Here is a 6,021-nt window from a genome sequence, read left to right as displayed (position 1 = left end):
TAAAATTCTAGCGCGGCTCTAGCTGGAAACGGCATTCACGAGCGCATCTCCGTGCCTGCTTTAATCATGGCTCGAGCCTGTCACTTACCAGCCAATAATAATAATAAAAAAAAAAGGAATAAAGAAAGGGGCCATAATAGCCAATCAGGAAATACAGTAGCACCTCTGTAGCTGGGTAAGATTGAACGCAACAACCAATGAAAATCGTTCACATGATTCTTCCGAGTGTTTCGTTGTACTGCACACACATACACTTTGGAATCCGGCTGGAGCTCGTTACATCACTTTGAGCACAGAGTAAGTCGTCCCCTGTTTAATGTTACAACAAATTCACAACTTGTTTGACAGAAAAAATGACAAGTTGATCGCTGTTAGAGAGTGTTACCCACATAACTAGCATCTGTTTTTCAATGCTTAGCGTCATTGTAGCCTAAATTTAGCAACAGTTTACCAGTTTGTGCTCTCACTTACACACACTCACACCATGCGTAGGCTGCATGCACACATGCGGACAATTAATAAGGATTTATACGTATACTGTAGAGAGTCCTGTAAAAGTAGCCTATACTGTTTGTGAAGCTGTCCTACTGTAAAACTAAACATAGCCTTCTGATAAACTATTCAGAGATGGACATCAGAAAATTCTTCCTGAACAGAGGCAGAGGGAGAGGAACAGTGAGGAGGATGAGGGAGGTATGATCATTTTGCCCACATTAACGGTAACATTAACATTTATGCTGGTAATAGCCAATGCTGTGATTTGATCAATGGTTTAATGGCAAACTTAAATAAGTTTGCTGCATTGCAAATGTAGCCTATAATACTATACACAGAATCAGAGTAGCCATCTGTGTAGATTATTATAGGCTACATTTGCAAATTATCACCAAAAGTCAGTATGAAGGCTTTAGTAGGCTATTTAAGCTACAAAAAACTGCAGTATTGCCAGGATGTCTATAAGACCCTTGCCTGGGAGGGAAGTAGATCTCAATTTTGACTAAAAATAAGCTTCCCTTGTGTTAGTAGGAAAGCCTATTAAATTCATGCAGTGAGTATAGGCCTACTTATGCCTATGTGTTTGGATGTTGCTGGATAGTGGCTGCTACAACAATTGAGGGAGAGAGTGCTGGAGGAGGAGGAGAAGAAGGTCGAAGAGAGGGAGAAGAGAGGGGAGAAAGAGCACAGGCTAGGCAGTCCAGTACCAGGCAGGGGGAGGAGGAGGAGGAGGAAGAGGAGAGAGACAGGCAAGAAACGGATGAGGACATGATGGGGGCTAGATGTGAAACTATTCAGAGTATGGAGGAGGATGTCTGTGACCTAGGGGAGATATGTGATGGTCCAAATCAGGCTAGCCATTTATTTCATATTGCGCGCACAGTAGAAAAAAACACATTTTTTTAATGTATTGGGAGTTGGGGGCCTGTGCCCCAGCAAAGCTCTAGGTCTAGAATCGCCCCTGGCAATAGGGCATTGGGATTGACATTTGTTTGGTGGCTTTTGGCCACAGGGAAGAGTGCCACCTACTGGCCAGCCACCAACACCACTTCCAGCAGGAACCTACTCTTCCAAGGAGGTCCCTTATCCAAGTACTAACTAAGCCTGCTTAACTTCAGTAATTCAGCAAAGTCAGGGTATCTGCTGGTCTGGCTGCTGGCTAAAAACAAAAGGTGAAAGCCATATATGATTCTAACCGTCTCACTGAATTGCATTATGCACACTCAGTTCTCACTGGTATCTGCTAGACAACAAGTACCAAAACATGATTAGTTCATAGATTTCACATGTAAAATACATTTTATACAACCCCACCCCATCTTGCCTGTTCATAATTCTGTGAAATTCTTAAATTGTGGGCATGTGTGCGTGTACGTGTTTATGTGTGTGTGTGTGTATGCGTGAATGTGCTTGTGTTTGTGCCTGTGCATGCATGCATATGGCTACTGTGTGTGTATGTGTCATACTGTGAATGTTACTGTGAATGTGCGTGTATCTGTTTATGCACATGTGAGCATATGGAATGGGTTAACATGGCCCCTGAAGGCAAACATATGCAAAAAATTGGTCATCCTAGATATTCACAGAAAACTCTGTTGATGTACAGTCACTAAATATACACATAAATTTATTGTATGGGCCCCCCCCCCCCCCCCTTGAACGGAAGTCCATGAAACTTGGCATGCATTCAGAGGGTGTCATAATGATCCTACACTTCCAATTTCGTGCAGTTTCGACTATTTCAGGTCAGAGATACCTGCGATTACAACATCTCATTTTTGCTTTTTAATTTTTAACTAGGTGGCGCTATACATGAAATGAGTGGTTATGGGAAGGGTTGACATGGCCCCTTAAGACCAACATGCAAAAAAATGTGGTCCTCCTAGGCCCTACAATTCTTGAGATATTCACAGAAAACTGTGTCGGTCCTACTCTCCTTTCGCGACGGATCAAAACGAAAAAACAATGGTTCCATGCTATCCTTGTGGGGCTACATGCCCACCAAGTTTCGTGTACCCCAGTCCTTCAGTGTCCCGGGAATACTTGATGAAAATTACTCATGCGGGGGAAAAAAAAGGAAGAAAAAAACTCTGGCTAAACCTATATGACCGCCGCTTCGCTGCATGGTGGTCATAATAAGGAGCTGGATTCTTATACTGGGTTAGATTTACATTACATTACATTACATTTGGCTGACGCTTTTTAACCAAAGCGACTAACAACATGGTAAACAGTAAGTTTTAGAACAATTCTCACAATTTTAGGACAGTTTAAAAAAAACACATTAGAGTACAGTAAGAATAAGTGCGTCGGTGAGTGCTGTATTTTAACAGTTACTTGTCAGTTTAAAACGGCTGGTGAGTGCTAGGATCAGTAAGACTTGTTGTAAGTGTTGCTATGAGAGTAGATGTTCTCTAAAGAGCTGGGTCTTCAGGAGTTTTTTGAACGTGGAAAAGGATGTCCCTGCCCTTGTAGGAACTGGCAGTGTGTTCCACCAACGAGGAACAACAGATGAGAAAAGTTTGGATTGGCTTGAGCGTACCGGTGGTAGAGCTAGACGTCGTTCGTCAGAGGAGCGCAGCGGTCTGGAGGTAGTGTAAGTCTGTATGAGGGCATTCAAGTAGGTGGGAGCAGAACCGGAGACTACTTTGTAGGCAAGCGTTAGAGACTTGAATTTGATGCGGGCCGCCATAGGTAGCCAGTGTAGCTGGATGAGCAGCGGGATTTAGTACATTTTAAGTTTACTCTGTGTCTTTCACAATAAGCTAATAAAACACTTTTAATTAGAGGTGTGAATAGTCACTGATCTCCCGATTAGATTACGATTATCATGTCAGCGATTTGATTTTGATTCTTTAATGCATCACAATGTATCACGATGCGTCAAATACATTTTTTTATACAAAGTCTGAATGCAGCAGACATTACTTGTCAACAAAATACAGCATTTCCTGAGTAGGACAAACTTCACATGGAACATCCATATCATCAAACAATGTAAACAGAAATGTTGTTAGGCTTACATTTAGCAAACACATCTTTACAATTTTATGTCAACACTAATTACCATATGTACAGAAACCAATTTTACATTTTCTACATAAAATTACATAGCCCTTCAGTTACACAGCATATTATAGGCTACATTGCCTAATGAAAGCGGAAAGTTAAGAGACATAGGCTACCGAAGTTGTGTGCAAGATCTGCTCCAGTGAAATGTGTGTAAATGGACAGACAACCAATCTGAACACTTGCGTGTGCACCAACCAGTGGAATATTCCACATTGTCAGCTTTCGCTGGGCCTAGCAATACAGCTACTACTACACCTTTTATAGTTATTGCACATCTGAAATCTCTCCATGATCTGACAAAAAGGTTTTGTTTTTCGCCAGGTAATGCACAGTCCTATTGCATGGTATGCATGGCACAAAATTTTCAGCGCTATTGCTACACAGAAAGGCTTGAGCCCCCCAAAAAATAGCCTAGCGCCACCCGTTTCAGTCCTTGAACAATCATGCACGAACCGTATGGGACGAACATAGACTGGCCACAGAACTTTCGCAAAGATATGCTTCTATTGGTTACACGAGACGAGCAAGCTTTCCCCCCCCCCCCCCCCCTTTTACGGTCTATGCGTGCGAGGCGAGCAGCATGTGTGCGCGCCGCTTTCGTTGTTGTTTAAAGATTGAATGGGATTCGGAGCCAAAGGCTACAATTTAGACCTACTCCTCAGACTCCACTGCTGATTATACGATACAAAAATGCAACTTTAACAGAACCTTCAGGGAATGTTTTATAGGGAGGGAAAGTAATCTCATCGCCATCTAGTGGTTGCGTTCCTAGAGTTTAGCGGAGTGGATGGGATTTTTTTTTTAGAAAAAATATATCTCGGTGCACATTGGGATCATTTAATGCCTTCCATATGTTAGAAACTGGGGTCACATCTATTGCTTCAAGTGGTCATACCTTATTTTCAGGATCAGTTTTGTTTTGAGTTTTTGTCGTAACACGGTGATAAGGAACTACAGCTGCATGTGACGTCACATGTTTGGGCGCTTAATCTCTAACTGATCAATACGCAATTTGCTTAACATATTTTTGTGATAACGGAACGTGATGTAAACCGCGTGGTGATAACCTTTATTTCAGGATAACTGGTGTTGTGCTTCTACTCACATGAAGAGCTAGCTGTAAGTGTTAAGTGTCAATGCTAACCAGGCTAATAAACAAACCATGCTACCGTGAGTAACGTTGAAGGGTAGTCACATGACTTCTTTTGTAGTTCGTTTTTAAAACAAAAGAAGCAATTTCGATTTTCTTAAATAAGGCAAAATAGGGTCTGACATTTTCACAGTTAGAATATTATTACTGTATAGACACTGAAAAATATTTTTGGTGGATAACATTGCTGATTTGTCTTAACAATATTTTTTTTAAAATAGGTTTATGGGACTTAACATTGGAGCTGCTCTTCGATAGGAACGCAACCACTTGGGGTGCTGGTTTTCACTTCTCCTCCCTATGGTTCGACAAAATAACCATTATGACTTAATGGGAATGTTGGTTATATTAAGATTACATTTTGTATCCTTTAACAATAAGGGAACTTTCTACAAAGATCTGCTGAAGGCTACACAAAACAACTTCTGGGAACGTTTGCTGAAGGTTACACAAATTTAAACCTTTAGGGAACTATCTATCTATCTACGACAGGAACGTTTGTCTATCCGTGTGTGTGTTTGTGTTGCATCTCTCTCAAACTGTTCGTCTGACTGATTTCAAACTTGGCAGGTGTCTTGCTACAGGCACGAGTGAGTACGTTTGACATGGCACATTGGGTTATTTCCTGCTTTTAATGCTGTAGCCACTACCCCGCTCAAACAGCACACTGCAGCACTGAAACACACAGTAACACATTGGTAGTCAAGCAAGTGCTTTTTAGGGCAGGCTAAGATGTTTGGATGATTATCATGTCTGACCTCAACAATACAAAAAGACTGCCTCTGAATGTGGTTTGCTTGCATATAATTATTCTGCAGATTTTTAGCCTGGGAAAACCCTGACAAACTTCCGGCAAGAAGGGTCCGGTGTCAACCAGGCTAGCGGATTTTGCAACAACACGCCATCTTAAACAGGCATGCAGTGTCTATTCCAAACGATGCAATGATTTTTTCATAAACTGACAGCCTACTTTGGACTGTCTTTGGACTTTGAATAATCAAACAATTCCGATTGCACAGACCCAAATAAAAACAAGCAAAACAAAACAGATGTTTTTTAAGAATGCCACACATGGAAAGCATGACCAGCTACAAACAGTGGCAGAGTCTGACGTCACTTATACCAGAGACTAAAAAATAATTGACTAGATGATTAGTACAAATCAGATTTGACTATGTAAACATCCCTACATTTTCAGTACTTAGTTAGACTTCTTGGTGTGGATTTAAGGATTTATACATATTTTATGGATGAATGACAAACAGTAACATAACCATTCACACTGTTTTTTAAGAGTTAAAAAG

Source organism: Alosa sapidissima, chromosome 3 (genome assembly GCF_018492685.1).
Source record: "Alosa sapidissima isolate fAloSap1 chromosome 3, fAloSap1.pri, whole genome shotgun sequence".
NCBI classification, from domain to species: Eukaryota; Metazoa; Chordata; class Actinopteri; order Clupeiformes; family Clupeidae; genus Alosa; species Alosa sapidissima.
This window is presented reverse-complemented; position numbering follows the sequence as displayed.